The following is a 20,008-nucleotide window of genomic DNA, read 5'->3' on the forward strand; positions in this document are numbered from 1 at the left end:
CGAGTGCTGGGCGTAGTGACAGACGCAAAAGGAGGGTGAATCCTATTCCAGTATGATCGAGAACCTCAGATGATTAGCCGTGCTGTGACAGAGCATTTGACCATTTTCACAAGAGGATGGGATGCAGCCATTGACAAGGGTGATGCCTCCAGACGATTAGCCATGCAGTGACAGCGCATCGGACCATTTTACAGAGAGGATAAAAAGTAGCCATTGGCAACGGTGATGTCCTTACATAAAGCCAGCCATAGAAAGGAGTAAGATTGATTGGATGAAGACAGCAGAAAAGCAGAGGTTCAGAGGAACGAATGCATCTCTATACGCTTATCTGAAATTCTAACCAATGAATTACATAAGTATTTCTATCCTTATTTTCTATTTATTATTAATATTCGAAAACTCCATAACTATTTGATATCCGCCTGACTGAGATTTACAAGGTGACCATAGCTTGCTTCAAGCCGACAATCTCCGTGGTACTTACGTAAGGTTTATTACTTGGACGACCCAGTGCACTTGCTGGTTAGTTGTATCGAAGTTGTGAATGAAAAACGATTTATTAAGACGTGCGTACAGAGTTTCTGGCACCGTTTCCTGAGATCACAATTTCGTGCACTTGAGAAATAGTTAGCATGTATGTATGCTTGTGAATTCTTGAACTTAATTTGGTGTGTGAACACCAAACTTAGTTCCTTGCCTAATGCAACAGATTGAATACATGCAGAGAACCTCATGTGCTTTTATTAAGAAAACAAATATGAACTAGAAAAACAAACTATGAACTATTGTTAAGTAGTTTTCCTGATTGGTTGGAGCTAGTGACTAGTCATGCTGAGGGTTACATTGTGTTCTTCAATGAAATCTTTGGTGGAACACCAAACTTAGAATTACACATTCACTGTTGGATTGTTTTGGTGTGGAACACCAAACTTAGCTCCTTGCAATACAGAGAATCTACTTAACTCTTTTATTGAATTAATTAGGAAAAGAAAACTACCTTTGGTTGGGTTGCATCCCAACAAGTGCTCTTTTAATGTCATTAGCTTGACATTTTGGTCATGAATTTCTTCTTCTTCCAGTTTGTTAAGAGGAATGACCTCCAGTGGAAAAAGGAGCCAGTTTATGTCCCTTGTTTTGGGTGCTTCTTCCTAGCAAGCTTTCTTTTGTGATTGGCTTGAGTGAATTTGCTTGTTGGGTCAGCAGTTGGATTGTTCTTTGACCTTGTTTCTTTTATGGATATGATCCTTTGTTTTTTGGTCATAATCCTCCTTTTTGTGCTTGTTTCCACTGCCTTCACACCTTTGATCTCAAGACTTGGGTATTATTGGATAGTTGGAGCTTCCTCTTCATCAAGAGCTTCTTGAATTGGTGGCTTAATGGATTCACCCTCTCTGCAACTCTCTGTTTCATTAGGGTGTGGACTTCCTTGATTGATTTCCTCCCCTTCTACTGCATGATGTTGCATTGAGTCTTTTGGGGGTGAGTTTACATGTTCCGTTGTCACCCTTAGTAGCCTCTGTGGGTATGGAGCTTTGGGCTTGTATACTCTCACAACCTCCTCCTTCTTTATAGGAATTTCACTTGATATGGATGCCTCTTTTTCTTGTTCTTCTGATTCCTCCCTTGTTCTTGACGATTGAATGAACTCCTCTATTTCTGGAGGGAGTGAAGTGGTCTCTCTTTGTGATCTTCGCTCTTCAATGAATTGTTCTTCAGAATAGGATTGTGCTATCTGTCTTAATCTTTCTTCATGCTCCCTTTTTGCTATTTTCTCCTCTTCGTTTGTCTTCATCATTTCTTCAAGGAGGAATTCTATCCTAGCAAGTCTATCTTCTTCTCTTCTTTTTTTGAGTTCTTCAATGATGAGTTCCATCCTAGCAAGTCCATCTAAAGGAGGTTGGGTAGGTTGTGATGGTTGGTTGGGGTTGGCTTGTGAATGGAATTGGTTGTTTTGTGGTTGTGTGTTCAGAAAGTGGTATAACTCTTGTGGGTAATGGATTGAGTTTTGTGGATGGTGAGATGAACTGTATGGATTTAGGACGGAATTTTGTGCTGAGGTATACTCAAGTGATGAAGAATTTAGGCATGTAAAACTTAGAGGTGAGGTTGGATAATTGAGAGGTGATGGCTCTTGATGAATGGGGTATGAATGAGTGAAATCTCTTTGATTTTGATCTTTCCAGCCACAACTTGAGTAGTGATCAATTTCACCAAAATATGGACCATTTTGTGGCTCTGGAAAGTACCCCATTTCATATTCTTGATACTCCCACCCACCATGAGCATAGTAATGTGAATCATTTCGTGGTGGTGGAGAGTTTCTCATGAAATTTGATTGACTAAAATCTGATGGATGCTCCTTTCTTTCCTGCAAAAAGCTCTGTCTCAAACAATAATCACCAAAAGAAATTGGAATCTCCATTGTAATAAATGAGGGATTCTTAGTAAGGCAATATCACAAACAGTTAGTGGATAAGGAAAAACTACTTAAATTGCAGAGAATAGCATGAAGCAAACTGAAACAAAAACTAACTAACAAGAGAAAAAAAATTGCTCAATCTAGTTATCCTCTAATTTAATCATTGTCGATACAAAATCAATCCCCGGCAACGGCGACATAAACTTGATGCACGAAAACTTGTCTCTCAACAAATTTTCTTTCGGCAAGTATACCGAATTGTTGTCAAGTAAAAACTCACAATAGAGTGAGGTCGAATCCCACAGGAATTGATTGGTCAAGCAACTTTAATTAGAGGAATGTTCTAGTTGAGCTAAGCAGAAATTGAATTGAGAAATTGCAGAAAACTAAATGGCGGGAAAGCAAATAACAGAAAATGTAAGTGCTGAAAATAAATGGCAGAATGTAAATTGCAGAATCTTAAATGGGGATTTAGGGAGATGAGCATAAAAGTAAATGGCAGAAGGTAAAGAGATTGGGTAGGATCAGAAATGGGGGATTCATTGGGCTTAGGAGATGTTGCATTCTCCGGATCAAGTTCATTCTCATCTCTTCCTCAATCAATGCATTCATTGATCTCCTTGGCAATCTTAAGTGATTGGATCCCAATTCCTTGGTAACCCAATCTCTTTAAGCTTGAACAATTACCCAATTCCTTGATTTGATTGCACATGGGAAGAGATGAAGTATGGTCACTGATTATACCACATGTATTTCCAAATCAAAGTGTTGGTAGGATTATATGTCACTATATCCATCCAAACCCCAATTTGGTCCAACATGAGAAAGTAATTCTAGCATGATCTCTTCATCTCTTTTCCAAGGCTCAGAAGAGATCAAATTATGGAGAGTTTCTTTTCCAAGACAACTAACCAATTGATTTAAGATCAAAAGCTTTCTAGTAAATCAAGAGAAAAGAAAGAAGAAGAAGAATGAAAACTATAATTGATCCATCAAATTATAACAGAGCTCCCTAACCCAATGAAAAGGGGTTAGTTGTTCATAGATCTGGAAATGAAAGATGATAGAGAAGAGTGCATTCTGTAATTAAACTAGAAATTTGCAGAGAAAGTAAAATGTACAAAAGTGTCGCCCTCCAAATTACAGATCCCCCCTCCCCTTTTCTAGTTCAAAAATACCCCTATATATACTACTCTTCTCTGATCTTCTAGTTAGCTCTTCAAGTCTTGGGTATGGGCCTTTGATCCTTAGTTGATGTAGTTACAGTCTTCAGTGGGCTCATCCTTGCTTGCAGGAAAAGAGTGAGTCAGGTATGGCATGCAGTTAGTTGGGACGTTAGTGAAGTTAACGTTAAGTGTAGATTCTGGTTCGAAGACGTTAGTGACACTAACTTTATCACTAATGGCCCAACCCAAATGCACCACGTTAACTTCAACGTTAGTGGCACTAACGTGACCACCAACGTGGCCTCTTAGTCCTTCGCTAGCGTTATTGGCACTTACTTTTTCCAATAACGCTGCTCCTTGTCCCTTTTTCCCACATTAATGGTCCACGTTAGTGTAACTAACGTGGCCCTCAACGTAGGTATGCCAAGGCTCGAGGGCGTTAGTGACACTTACCTTTGTCACTAACGCTTCAAAATGCCCCTTCCTTCCACGTTAGTGCTTCACGTTAATGGCATTAACGTGACCAATAATGTGAGTGTGCTTGCCATCTCCAACGTTAGTGACAAAGGTTAGTGTCACTAACGTTGGCATATCATCCCTTGTTCCAAGTTACCATTCACGTTAGTGGTCTTAACGTGACCACTAACGTAGGCAATCTTGGCCTGATCCAACGTTAGTGACAAAGGTGAGTGTCACTAACATTGGTGATCTCTTCTTATTCCACATTAGAGTTCACGTTAATTGGATTAACGTGACTCTTAACGTGGCTATATGTGGCCTTTTGGAACGTTAGTGGTGTTTACTTTTACCACTAACGTTGCAAGCTTGCTCCCATTCCATGTTAGTGGTCACGTTAGTGAGACTAACGTGGCTGCTAACGTGGCTCTTCTTTGCATTCTTTGTCCTGAAATCAAACAAACAAGGTGCATCAAAGGTTTGTTTCAAGTCATGAGATCATGCATCATCCATTTTATTATTCAATTCATGCATAATTCTCATGAAATCATGTAAAGTTCACAATGTTTGCTTGAATCAAGATGTAAGTGTATATTTACCCAAAACTTGCTTATTTACTAAGAAAATGCATAAAACTACCCTAAAATAGTAAAGAAAAAAGTCAGTGAAACTGGCCAAGATGCCCTGACATCATGGGTTTGGTTGATAATGAGTATTGATTGCCAAGGATGTGGATTTTGTCTTGCCTATGGTGAGGACAGTGGTTTTATCCCACTCACAGTTTGAGTAAGATTATGAATATTTTTTATTGTAATTATGACTATAATAATGATGAAGGTTTTGGTTGATGGTCATTATGATTGAAAAGTGATTTTTGATTGGCAAGGACGTGGGTTTTGTCCCACTTGTGTAGCAAGGTGGTGTGTTTTATCCCACTTGCGTAATGGTAATTGAAATAAGTGACAGGGCACTCTCCTTCTGAGACCAACTTGTGATGAGATTGGAATGTTCCTTTGGGGGATGTGGTGGTTTATTTTGCCCACGTTCTTTCTTATTGCAAGGTGACAGGACATTCTCCCTCTAAGATAGAATAATACCTCCAATAAGGAGATGGCAGGGCACTCTCCCTCTGAGATCGGCTTGTGATAAGCCCAGACATTTTTTCTCCTGGAAATATGCAACAGAGAGATAATATCTGGGTTAGCTACCGGATGTGTTAGGTCTGGCAGTTTAACCAATATGAGCTCATGGCCAGTAGGACAAGTATACATTATACTACATTTGTTTGTAATTATTTGGGTGTGCATAATTATATTTTGATTTGCCTATTTGATAATCCTATCTAACTGCTAGTTGTACTACTTATTCTAATTGTGCTTATTTATGATTGCTTTGTATTTGATTTGTGTTTGTGATTGATCCTACTGAACTGAAAAATTTTAAGACTAAGGATAAATATGATGATGCATTGGGAAAAATTGATACTAAAGATTGTTGATATAACTGATAGATTATTAATTGTATTTGATTTCATTAATTAGACTTAGAATTAATGGTGATGATGACTAAGAAAAATGACTGTGATTGGTTGTAGTTTAAAGTACGTTTAATTTAGCAGATTAATCCTGTATGGATTAGTTAAGACCCTAGGCTTGGATTCCTGTGGAGTTGGAGATCAGGTTTGCTTAGTGGGTTTATATTTTCTTATGTAGTTTTTATTCGAAACTATTACCCTACTGAGAACCTTCGGGTTCTCACCCGACGTGGATTTATTATTTTCAGATACATGACACAATGCATCTCGTTGAGAGTGCGGGATTTCTTATGAAGAAGCGAAGAGGATTCTTTTAAGATGTACTTTGGTTTTATAGATCTATCCCCTTTTAAAAATGTATTGTAGCATAACTTTAATTCCTCTTAGAGGCTTTTGTTGGAAAGATAGATTTATGTTATGTATTTTTCTATGTATTTTTCTAATGTTGTATTATTCTAGCCGACCTTCCTTCATAGGTCGAGACTAGTAACTACTCTGTATATACGTTATTATGTATTTTCAGTTGACTTATGATATCTTCCGCTTTTGTATCCGATGTTTTTACCTCTTAAATGCGTTCGTGAGTGATTAACGGTTTTTGATGTTTAAATTGAGCAATTTAATCTCACTTTTATTCCATTCGATGCCGTGATATGTTTGTTGAGTGATTTCAGGTCCTAGTGGCAAGAAGGGGTTGGTAGAAGTGGAATAAAGCATGCAAAAAGGGAGAAAACATGAAGAAAACAAAGGAGAAGCACACAGCCATGCGTGCGTGCGCACAAGTATGCGTGCGTACGTACAAGGAGGAAATTAGCATGTGTGCATGCGCACAACCCTCTGTGCTTACGCACAGGTGGAAATTAAGCGAAGTGTGCAAACGCACACATCTGTGCGGCCGCACAAGTCCCAGCACGTGACTCACTTAATGGAAATCGCTGGGGGCGATTTCTGGGCCTCCAGAGCCCAGTTTTTTCACGTTAGTGGTCTTAACGTGACCACTAACGTAGGCAATCTTGGCCTGATCCAACGTTAGTGACAAAGGTGAGTGTCACTAACATTGGTGATCTCTTCTTATTCCACATTAGAGTTCACGTTAATTGGATTAACGTGACTCTTAACGTGGCTATATGTGGCCTTTTGGAACGTTAGTGGTGTTTACTTTTACCACTAACGTTGCAAGCTTGCTCCCATTCCATGTTAGTGGTCACGTTAGTGAGACTAACGTGGCTGCTAACGTGGCTCTTCTTTGCATTCTTTGTCCTGAAATCAAACAAACAAGGTGCATCAAAGGTTTGTTTCAAGTCATGAGATCATGCATCATCCATTTTATTATTCAATTCATGCATAATTCTCATGAAATCATGTAAAGTTCACAATGTTTGCTTGAATCAAGATGTAAGTGTATATTTACCCAAAACTTGCTTATTTACTAAGAAAATGCATAAAACTACCCTAAAATAGTAAAGAAAAAAGTCAGTGAAACTGGCCAAGATGCCCTGACATCATGGGTTTGGTTGATAATGAGTATTGATTGCCAAGGATGTGGATTTTGTCTTGCCTATGGTGAGGACAGTGGTTTTATCCCACTCACAGTTTGAGTAAGATTATGAATATTTTTTATTGTAATTATGACTATAATAATGATGAAGGTTTTGGTTGATGGTCATTATGATTGAAAAGTGATTTTTGATTGGCAAGGACGTGGGTTTTGTCCCACTTGTGTAGCAAGGTGGTGTGTTTTATCCCACTTGCGTAATGGTAATTGAAATAAGTGACAGGGCACTCTCCTTCTGAGACCAACTTGTGATGAGATTGGAATGTTCCTTTGGGGGATGTGGTGGTTTATTTTGCCCACGTTCTTTCTTATTGCAAGGTGACAGGACATTCTCCCTCTAAGATAGAATAATACCTCCAATAAGGAGATGGCAGGGCACTCTCCCTCTGAGATCGGCTTGTGATAAGCCCAGACATTTTTTCTCCTGGAAATATGCAACAGAGAGATAATATCTGGGTTAGCTACCGGATGTGTTAGGTCTGGCAGTTTAACCAATATGAGCTCATGGCCAGTAGGACAAGTATACATTATACTACATTTGTTTGTAATTATTTGGGTGTGCATAATTATATTTTGATTTGCCTATTTGATAATCCTATCTAACTGCTAGTTGTACTACTTATTCTAATTGTGCTTATTTATGATTGCTTTGTATTTGATTTGTGTTTGTGATTGATCCTACTGAACTGAAAAATTTTAAGACTAAGGATAAATATGATGATGCATTGGGAAAAATTGATACTAAAGATTGTTGATATAACTGATAGATTATTAATTGTATTTGATTTCATTAATTAGACTTAGAATTAATGGTGATGATGACTAAGAAAAATGACTGTGATTGGTTGTAGTTTAAAGTACGTTTAATTTAGCAGATTAATCCTGTATGGATTAGTTAAGACCCTAGGCTTGGATTCCTGTGGAGTTGGAGATCAGGTTTGCTTAGTGGGTTTATATTTTCTTATGTAGTTTTTATTCGAAACTATTACCCTACTGAGAACCTTCGGGTTCTCACCCGACGTGGATTTATTATTTTCAGATACATGACACAATGCATCTCGTTGAGAGTGCGGGATTTCTTATGAAGAAGCGAAGAGGATTCTTTTAAGATGTACTTTGGTTTTATAGATCTATCCCCTTTTAAAAATGTATTGTAGCATAACTTTAATTCCTCTTAGAGGCTTTTGTTGGAAAGATAGATTTATGTTATGTATTTTTCTATGTATTTTTCTAATGTTGTATTATTCTAGCCGACCTTCCTTCATAGGTCGAGACTAGTAACTACTCTGTATATACGTTATTATGTATTTTCAGTTGACTTATGATATCTTCCGCTTTTGTATCCGATGTTTTTACCTCTTAAATGCGTTCGTGAGTGATTAACGGTTTTTGATGTTTAAATTGAGCAATTTAATCTCACTTTTATTCCATTCGATGCCGTGATATGTTTGTTGAGTGATTTCAGGTCCTAGTGGCAAGAAGGGGTTGGTAGAAGTGGAATAAAGCATGCAAAAAGGGAGAAAACATGAAGAAAACAAAGGAGAAGCACACAGCCATGCGTGCGTGCGCACAAGTATGCGTGCGTACGTACAAGGAGGAAATTAGCATGTGTGCATGCGCACAACCCTCTGTGCTTACGCACAGGTGGAAATTAAGCGAAGTGTGCAAACGCACACATCTGTGCGGCCGCACAAGTCCCAGCACGTGACTCACTTAATGGAAATCGCTGGGGGCGATTTCTGGGCCTCCAGAGCCCAGTTTTTGGACCTTCTGAAGCTGATTCTTCCTATATTACACAAGGCCTCACTCCATGTGAAAGGGGGGAGCAATTAGGGCTAGTTTTGCATCATGTAGTTCATTTTCTAGAGAGAGAAGCTCCCCCTTCTCTCTAGAACCTAGGATTTTTAGTTTAATTTTCTTGTAATTTCTATGTTTAATTCTTGTTTTGATCTAGTTTCTTCTACCTTTCTTTACTTTATTGTCTTAATCTCTTTAGTTTATCATGTTAATTTATCATTTTAGTTGTCTTTTAGGTTCATGCACACTCTTGTCACTTTAATTTATATTCAATTCAATTTTATGTTTCATGTCATTTATTGCTTTATTGAGTTGCTATCTTTATTTTCCTTGCTTAGTAGTTGTAGCATTTATTAATTCTTGTTATTTTACCATGCTTTCTTTACATGCCCACCAAGTGTTTGATAAAATTCCTGGTCGGGATTTTGCTTAGTTTTTCTAACTCTTGGTTGAGAAATTGTATGGTTTGGGTGAACTTGAGTGATAGATGTCCATTCCACATTGTGTGAGGGTTGTTAATTAATTTGGTTTACCTTGACTCTAAGTGACCCACTAGTGTTGACTTAGGACTTAGGGATTGAGATTAATTATGCCTAGTTGACTTATCCTCAATGTAGGGTTGACTAATTGTGATTAATTCACACACAATTACTATGTTTGTGGTCCACAACTAGGATAGAAATCCTTAATTATCTACTTCTTGCCAAGAGTCCTTTCTAGCTTTCAATTTTCATTTTCATTGCCTTTACTTGCCTTCATTTAATTTCTTGCATGTTAAGTTACCTTCTTGCATTCTAATTTCCTACTATTTTAATTCCCTTGCTCTTGCTTGCAATCATCCAACCCCATTTCTCTCATAGCCAATAATGAACATTTCATTGCAATTCCTAGGGAGAACGATCCGGAAGTTTAATACTTTCGGTTAATTTTGTATTGATTGTGACATTTTCATATTGAAATTTGATATTGGTCAATTGTTGGGTTTGGAACTATACTTGCAACGCCGATCTTATTTTGAGATAAATTCCAAACCTATGCTTTTGGTCATTGTCAAATTTTTGGCGCCGTTGCCAGGGAGTTGTAACGGTGCTTGTTATTGGCTATTGTAAATATGTTAATATATAAATAGTTAGTTTTGATTGATTGCTTATTTTTGCTAAGTCTTAAGAGTTTATTTTATTTGTTCTTATTACCTTTGGTTTCTATTTTCTTTTTATCCTATGAATTCTCACCATGGCATTGTGAGTTTTGTTACTATTGTGTTGTAGGAATTGGGAATTTTAAATGCTTGTTACCTAGATGGAATGAAAGAATTCACAAGATTTGGGTGCATAAGCTTTGGAATCTCAAAACCCTTGGAGAAAACAAGCTTGGGTGGGATTTTAAGGAGGTTTGATGAGAGCTCTCCATAAGTCCAACTTACGGACAATAAAATAAAGTGCAAGGTGGGAAATACCCCACCATGGTAACATTGCTCCAACTCTTCTCTTTGATTAATAAGTTGCCTTAATTGCATTTTTATTTGTTTTAGTTAGCTTAGGATTAGTTTAATTTTGAATTTAGTAGGTTGGTTTTGGTATGGATCATGATTTTGTGATGTTTTGAATGTTTTGGGGTTGATATGTTGATGTGCTAAGGCTTGGACCCTTAATTTTGAAAGAAAATTTTTTGTGAAACAGGGCATCTGTGCGCGCGCACCAAGCTGTGCGTGCACACAAAACTGTATTTATCGCCAACTGTGCGGGCGCACAAGCCTGTGCGTCCGCACACCCCTTGAAATGCCCTCTGTTGGGAGCGCTCGCACAATCTGTGCGTGCGCATCTCCCTCTGCTTTGAGACCTGTGCGTGCGCACTGCTGTGTGCGTACTCACGCATTCCCCTTTTGGCGCTATTTGTGCGGCCGCACAGACGTGTGCATCCGCACGCCAACTTGCATCCCCTCTGGTGGGAGTGTTGGAACAGCCTGTGCGTGTGAACCCCACCCTTTTTGTTCCTGTGCGTGCACACAGACCTGTGTGCGCACGCACACATGATCCATCTTCTGCAAAAAAAAAAAAGCCACCTATGCGCGCGCATAGGGATGTGCGCCCGCACAGCCCTTGGCAACCTCTCTGGTCGCAGCGCACGCACCCTTTGTGCGTCTGAACGCGATTTCCTTCTATGCGGCCGTACGACCTTGTGTGTTGATGAGCGGATAATTTATACCTTTTTGACATTATTTTTACATAGTTTTTAGTATGATTTAGCTAATTTTTATTATATTTTTATTAGTTTTTATTTAAAAATCACATTTTTAGACTTTACTATGAGTTTGTGTGTTTTTCTATAATTTCAGGTATTTTCTGGCTGAAATTGAGGGACCTGAGCAAAAATCTTATTCAGAGGCTGAAAAAGGACTGCAGATGCTGTTGGATTCTGACCCTCCTGCACTCGAAGTGGATTTTCTGGAGCTACAGAAGCCCAGTTGGCGCGCTCTTAAATGCGTTGGAAAGTAGACCCTGGGCTTTCCAGCAATATTTAATAGTCCATACTTTTCCCGAGATTTGATAGCCCAAACTGGCGTCTAAAGATAGCCTAAAACATCTTGGCGTAAAACGCCCAAACTGGCACCAGAATTGGTGTTAAACGCCCAAACTGGCACCAAAGCTGGCGTTTAACTCCAGGAACAGCCTATGCACAAAAAAGCCTCAATGCTCAGCCCAAGCACACACCAAGTGGGCCCCAAAAGTGGATTTCTGTACCATCTGCACTTAGTTACTCATTTTCTGTAAACCTAGGTTACTAGTTTAGTATAAAAGCTACCTTTAGAGACTTATTTTATATCTTTTGGAATCATAAAGAGTTCATCATAGTATTGTACATGTTTGGAGGCTGGCCTCACGGCCATGCCTAGACCTTTTTCACTTATGTATTTTCAACGGTAGAGTTTTTACACCCCATATATTAAAGTGTGGAGCTCTGCTGTTCTTCATGAATTAATGCAATTACTACTATTTTCTATTCAATTCACGCCTACTTCTTCTCCAAGATATACTCTCGTACTTAAATCAATTAAGTCAGAATGAAGGTGTGACCCGTGACAATCACCCAATCTTCGTTACTCGCTTAGCCAAGATCCGCGTGCCTAACAACCACAAAGCGGTCTACATGATGTTTAACGTAGTCATTGGACGACAGCCGGAGTATATTCTCTTGGATATCTAATACACAGATCGAGTCCGTGAGATTAGTATCTTCGTGGTATAGGCTAGAATCATTGGCAGCATTCCTGGGATCCGAAAAGTCTAAACCTTGTCTGTGGTATTCCGAGTAAGATCCGGGATGGGATGACTGTGACGAGCTTCAAACCTGCGAATGTTGGGCGTAAGTGACAGTGTGCAAAAGGATCAATGGATTCTATTCGGATGCTAGCGGGAACCGACAGATGATTAGCCATGCGGTAGCTGTACCTGGTATTTTTCATCCGAGACGAGAAATCTGACAGTTGATTAGCCGTGCAGAAACCGTAGAGGACCATTTTCACTGAGAGGATCTTATAGCTTGCCATGGAAGGAGGTAACGCATGGTTGGAAGAAGGCAATAGGAAAGCAGAGGTTCAGAAGCAACAAAGCATCTCCATATGCTTATCTGAAATTTCCACCAATGAATTACATAAGTAACTTTATCTTATTTTCTGTTTTATTTATCTTTTAATTATTCAAACCTCATAACCATTTGAATCCGCCTGACTGAGATTTACAAGGATGACCATAGCTTGCTTCAAGCCGACAATCTCCGTGTGATCGACCCTTACTCACGTATAGTTTATTACTTGGACGACCTAGTGCACTTGCTGGTTAGTTGCACGGAATTGTGAGAAAAGTGTGAGATCACGATTTCGTGTACCAAGTTTTTGGCGCCGTTGTCGGGGATTGTTCGAGTTTGGACAACTAACGGTTCATCTTGTTGCTTAGATTAGGTAATTTTATTTCATGTTTAAGCTTTTTAATTTTATTTTATTTTCGAAAAATTCAAAAAAAAATTTTATAATTTTGTTCTTCAAAATTTTTAAGAATGAATTCTAGAGTTTCAGATGATATGTGAAGCCTGGCTGGCTGTTTAGCCATGTCTAATCTCTTGGACCGAGGTTTCCACTTATCTTTGCAAGAGCTTTTTTATTCCCATCAATTTGGCTGTTGTACGTAATGCTCTGCTGAAGTTTGGCTGGCCATTTGGCCATGTCTAATCTTTTGGACCGAAGCTTTCACATAAAGCTTAGCTGGCTATTTAGCCATGTCTAAATTTTTGGACCGAAGTTTTAGACTAACATTACATGATTCTTGGAATTCTTATTAAAAATTTTGAATTTCTTTATTTTCTTTTTCCAAAATAATTTTCGAAAAATACAAAAAAAATTAAAAATTTAATAAAACCATAAAAACCAAAAATTTTCTGTTTCTTGTTTGTGTCTAGTGTCAAATTTTAAGTTTGGTGTCAATTGCATGTTTTAATTCTTCTTTAAATTTTCGAAAATTCATCATGTGTTCTTCATTGATCTTCAAGTTATTCTTGATAATTTTTCTTATTTGATCTTTAATTTTTCTTATTTGGTGTATTTTATTATTTTTCAGATGATTCTTGAATTATTAGTGTCTATAGATTAAAAATTTCTAAGTTTGGTATCTTGCATGTTTTTCTTTTATTAAAAATGTTCAAAAATATGTTCTTGGTGTTCATCATGATCTTCAAAGTGTTCTTGGTGTTCATCTTGACATTCAAAGTGTTCTTGCATGCATTATTAGTTTTGATCTTAAATTTTTATATTTTGTGTCATTGCATTATTTTTCTCTTTCCTCATTAAAAATTCAAAAATAAAAAAAAATATATTTCCCTTATTTTACTCATAAATTTCGAAATCTTAAATTGATTTAGTCAAAAAGTTTTCAAAATTTGTTTGTTTCTTGTTAGTCAAGTCAAAATTTCAATTTAAAATTTTTATCTTTTCAAATCTTTTTCAAAAATCAAACCTTTTTCATTTTTCTTTCCTGTTTTTCGAAAATTTTCAAAATTTTTTTCTTAATTTTATTTCATATTTTTGAAATTAATGCTAACAATTAATGTTTAGATTCAAAAATTTTTAAGTTGTTACTTGACTATTAAGAAAGGATCAATATTTAAATTTTAGAATCATATCTTTTAGTTTCTTGTTAGTCAAGTAATCAACTTTAATTTCAAAAATCAAATATTTTTAATTTCCTTTTCAAATCTTTTTCAAAATAGATTTCAATCATATCTTTTTCAAAATTTAATTTCAAAATCTTTTTCTAACTTCTTATCTTTTCAAAATTGATTTTCAAATCTTTTTCAATTAACTACTTGACTTTTTGATTGTTTTACTATTTCATATCTTTTTCAAAATCACCTAACTACTTTTCTCTCTCCAATTTTTGAAAATCACTAACCATTTTTTCAAAAATCTTTTTAATTAATTAATTTATTTAGCTTTCAAATTACTTTTATTTCTTCCCTTAATTTTTGAATTCTAATTAATTAATTAAATAAAAATAAAATATTTTTCTTCTCCCTCTTTTTAAATTCAAATTTCTTCTCTCTCTCTCATCTCTTTCTATTTATTTATTTATTTACTAGCACTTCCCTTCTATTTATAATTCGAACCTCTCCCCCTCTCTGTGTTCGAATTCTTCTTCTTCTCCCTTCTTCATTCTACTCTTCTATTCTTCTACTCACATAAAGGAATCTCTATACTGTGACATAGAGGATTCCTATTCTTCTCTGTTCTCTTTTTTTTATATGAGCAGGAGCAAGGATAAGAACATTCTTGTTGAAGCTGATCCTGAACCTGAAAGGACTCTAAAGAGGAAACTAAGAGAAGCTAAAGCACAACACTCTGGAGAGGACCTGACAGAATTTTTCAAAAAAGAAGAAGAGATGGCCGAACCCAATAACAATGGTGGATATGCAAGGAAGATGCTTGGTGACTTTACTGCACCCACTTCTGACTTCTATGGAAGAAGCATCTCAATTTCTGCAATTGGAGCAAACAACTTTGAGCTTAAGTCTCAATTAGTTTCTCTAATGCAGCAGAATTACAAGTTTTATGGACTTCCATTGGAAGATCCTCATCAATTTTTAGCTGAATTCTTGTAAATCTGTGACACTGTTAAGACCAATGGGGTTAATCCTGAGGTCTACAGACTTATGCTTTTTCCCTTTGCTGTAAAAGACAGAGCTAGGACATGGTTGGACTCACAACCTAAAGAAAGCCTCAACTCTTAGGAAAAGTTGGTCAATCCTTTCTTGGCCAAATTCTTTCCACCTCAAAAGTTGAGTAAGCTTAGAGTGGAAGTCCAAACCTTCAGATAGAAGGAAGGTGAATCCCTCTATGAAGCTTGGGAAAGATACAAGCAATTGATAAGAAGGTATCCTTCTGACATGCTTTCAGAATGGAGCATCCTATGTATATTCTATGATGGTCTGTCTGAATTGTCCAAGATGTCATTGGATCACTCTACTGGTGGATCTATTCATCTGAAGAAGACACCTGCAGAAGCCCAGGAACTCATTGAAATGGTTGCAAATAACCAGTTCATGTATACTTCTAAAAGAAATCCTGTGAATAATGGGACAACTCAGAAGAAAGGAGTTCTTGAGATTGATACTTTGAATGCAATATTGGCTCAGAATAAAATATTGACTCAGCAAGTCAATATGATTTCTCAGAGTCTGACTGGAATGCAAGCTGCATCCGGCAGTGCTAAAGAAGCCTCCTCTGAAAGAGAAGCTTATGACCCTGAGAATCCTGCAATGGAAGAGGTGAATCACATGGGAGAATCCTATGGAAACACCTATAATCCTTCATGGAGTAATCATCCTAATTTCTCATGGAAGGATAAGCAGAAGCTTAACCAAGGCTTCAATAATAATAATGGTGGGAGAAATAGGTTTGGCAATAGCAAACCTTTTCCATCATCTTCTGAGCAATAGACAGAGAATTCTAAGTAGAGCCACTCTGACTTAGCAACCATAGCCTCTGATCTATCTAAGACCACTCTCAGTTTTATGACTGAAACAAGGTCCTCCATTAGAAATTTAGAGGCACAAGTGGTTCAATTGAGTAAAAGAGTTTCTGAAACTCCTCCTAGTACTCTCCCAAGCAATACAGAAGAGAATCCAAAAAGAGAGTGCAAGGCCAGAAACACGTCCAACATGGCCGAACCTGGAGAGAGTTAAAAGGCGGTGATTTCCAATGAGGAAGGCCTCAATGCACATCCACTGACCACTAGGGAGTTCCCTAATGAGGAACCAAAGGAATCTGAGGCTCATACAAAGAACATAGAGATTCCACTGAACTTACTGTTGCCATTTATGAGCTCTGATGAGTATTCTTCCTCTGAAGAGGATGAAGATATTATTGAAGAGCAAGTTGCTCAGTATCTAGGAGCAATCATGAAGCTGAATGCCAAGTTATTTGGTAATGAGACATGGGAGGATGAACCTCCATTGCTCATCAATGAACTAAATACATTGGTTCAATAGAAATTACGTCAGAAGAAACCGGATCCCGGAAAGTTCTTAATACCTTGCATCATAGGCACCATGACCTTTAAGAAGGCTGATGAGCGGATATTTTATACACTTTTTGGGGTTAATTTCATATAGTTTTTAGTATGTTTTAGTTAGTTTTTAGTTTATTCTCATTAGTTTCTAGGCAAAATTCATATTTCTGGACTTTACTATGAGTTTGTGTGTTTTTCTGTAATTTCAGGTATTTTTTGGCTGAAATTGAGGGAGCTGAGCAAAAATCTGATTCGGCTGAAAAAGGACTGCTGATGTTGTTGGATTCTAACCTCTCTGCACTCGGAATGAAATTTCTAGAGCTACAAAAGTTCAAATGGCACGCTTCCAATTGCGTTGGAAAGTAGACATCCAGGGTAGGAGCTCTGCTGTGTCTCGATGAATTAATGCAAGTATTTCTGTTTTCTATTCAAACATGTGTGTTCCTCTCAAAGATATCCATTCGCACTTCAATATGAATGTGATGAACGTGACAATCATCATCATTCCTCCACGAACGCGTGCCTGACAACCATTTACGTTCCACTGTAGAATGAATGAATATCTCTTAGATCTCTTAATCGGAATCTTCGTGGTATAAGCTAGATTGATGGCAGCATTTAAGAGAATCCGGAAAGTCTAAACCTTGTCTGTGGTATTACGAGTAGGATTTAGGGATTGAATGACTGTGACGAGCTTCAAACTCGCGAGTGCTGGGCGTAGTGGCAGACGCAAAAGGATAGTAAATCCTATTCCGGTACGATTGAGAACCTGCAGATGATTAGCCGTGCTGTGACAGCGCACCTGGACCCTTTTCACTGGAAGGATGGATGGTAGCCATTGACAACGGTGATCCACCAACACATAGCTTTCCATAGGAGGACATGCGTGCGTAAATCAGAAACAGAGGAAAGCAGAATTTCAGAAGATAAAGCATCTCCAAAACTCCAACATATTCTCCATCATTGCATACAAGTATAATTTGTGTTCTGCCTTTTTATTCCTTGCAATCAAATTTGATAAGTGAATTATTTTATTGTTTTCCTGACTAAGAGTTACAAGATAACCATAGATTGCTTCAAGCCAACAATCTCCGTGGGATCGACCCTTACTCACGTAAGGTATTACTTGGACGACCCAGTGCACTTGCTGGTTAGTTGTGCGAATTTGTGAAGAACTGTGATTTTCAATTTCGTGCACCAAGTTTTTGGCGCCGTTGCCGGGGATTGTTTGAGTTTGGACAACTGACGGTTTATTTTGTTGCTTAGATTAGGAAAAATTTTTCTTTTTGGTTTAGAGTCTTTTATTATTTATACCTTGTTAAAACACTTTAAATTTATAGCTCAATTAGCTAGAGCGTGGTGCTTATGTTCTTAGTAATTGGATATCCTATTTCTTAAAATCTTTTTCAAAAATAATTTTTCTTTGAATAAATCTTGTGCCAAACTTGAAGTTTGGTGTTTTCTTGTTGATTTTTCTTTGTTTTTCGAAAATTTTAAGTTTGGTGTTCTTTCTTCATGTTCTTGTGCTCTTGTGAGTCTTCAAAGTGTTCTTGAGTTTTCCTTGTGTCTTGATCTTAAAATTTTTAAGTTTGGTGTTCCTTGGTGTTTTCCCTCCAAAATTTTCGAAAACAAGGAGCATTAGATCTAAAATATTTTAAATCTTGTGCTATCTTATTGTTTTTCTCTCTCCTCTTTAAATTCAAAAATATCTTCTCTCTCTATTTTAAAGCAAATTTTCGAAATTTACCTTTAAAATTCAGATTTTTATTTCAAAATTTAAAACTTTTTTCAAAAATCATCATATCCTTTTCAAAATTTCCTAACCACTCTCTCTCTCCTCATTTTTTCAAAAATCTTCACCCATTTTTATTTATTTTAATTTATTTTATTTTCGAAATAAATAAATAATTAAATAAATAAAAATATTTTTCTTCTATTTTACATCATCTCCCTTTCTCCATCATGGACCTAAGCGGAAATGAACAGTCCAGGAGGACTCTGGGGTCATATGCTATCCCCTCTACTGCTTCATATGGGAGCAGTATCTGCATACCCTCCATTGGAGTCAGTAGCTTTGAGTTGAATCCTCAGCTCATTATCATGGTGCAGCAAAGTTGCCAGTATTCCGGTCTTCCACAGGAAGAACCTATAGAGTTTCTGGCATAGTTTTTAGAGATTGCTGACACAGTACATGATAAGGAAGTAGATCAGGATGTCTACAGATTATTACTGTTTTCATTTGCTGTAAAAGACCAAGCTAAAAGGTGGTTAAATAACCAACATAAGGCCAGCATAAGGACATGAAAACAGTTGACAGAAAAATTCCTGAATCAATACTTTCCTCCAAAATGGATGACACAGCTAAGGCTGGACATCCAAGGCTTTAAACAAGGAGATAATGAATCTCTTTATGATGCCTGGGAGAGATACAGAGAGATGCTACGAAAATGCCCCTCTGAAATGTTTTCAGAGTGGGTTCAGTTAGACATCTTCTACTATGGGCTTGCAGAAAGAGCTCAGATGTCTCTAGATTACTCAGCTGGTGGATCTATCCACATGAGAAAGACAATTGAAGAAGCTCAAGAGCTCATTGATACAGTTGCTAAAAATCAGCATCTATACCTAAGCAGTGACCCTTCCATGAAAGAAGAGGTTAAAATAGTAACTGCTGAACTCAGTCCTGTAAAGCTGCTGAATTCAATCAGCAATTGGACTTTCTAACAAAGCAGTTAGCTGAATTCAAGGATAGACTACAAGAGACAAGGATGGCTAATATAAATATGGAAGAACAATTGAAGCAAACAAAGCAGCAGCTGTCAAAACAAATAACAGAAGAATGCGAAGCTGTTAAATTAAGAAGTGGGAAGACATTAAATACCCCACCTCAAGGCAGCAAGAAGCCAAGAAATGAGCAAACCACCTAAAATCCACCTAAGGACAGTAAGAGCCCAGGGAAAAATAATTCTGGCGCTAAAATGCCAGAAATTGGGTGGAAGGCTGGCGCTGAACGCCCAGACCATGCTCAGGACTGGCATTCAACGCCAGAAACAAGCAAGGATCTGGCGTTGAATGCCCAAAAGAAGCACAGTTCTGGCGTTCAGACGCCAGGAACAGATGAGGAGCTGGCGTCTAACGTCACTCCAGCTTCTAACTCTGGCACTCAATTGCCAGTGAGGGATCAGACACACACAAGTGCTGAAGACAACTCATCTAAAAAGGCTTCTTCAACCACTTCTGTAGGAAATAAACCTGCAGCAACTAAGGTTGAGGAATATAAAGCCAAGATACCTTATCCTCACATCCAGACACATCAACAGATTGCATGAAAGTTGATCTTATTGACTCCTTGGTAGAAGAGATCAACATGGCTGAGAGTCTTGAATCAGAGTTGGAAGACATCTTTAAAGATGTTTAGCCTGATTTGGAGGATTCAGAGGAAATGAAAGAGCCTCTGAAATTTCCTCTTCCAAAGGAAAAACGTCCTAAACCCGAGCTCAAACCATTACCACCATCCCTGAAATATGT

Source organism: Arachis ipaensis, chromosome B02, assembly GCF_000816755.2.
Source record: "Arachis ipaensis cultivar K30076 chromosome B02, Araip1.1, whole genome shotgun sequence".
NCBI classification, from domain to species: Eukaryota; Viridiplantae; Streptophyta; class Magnoliopsida; order Fabales; family Fabaceae; genus Arachis; species Arachis ipaensis.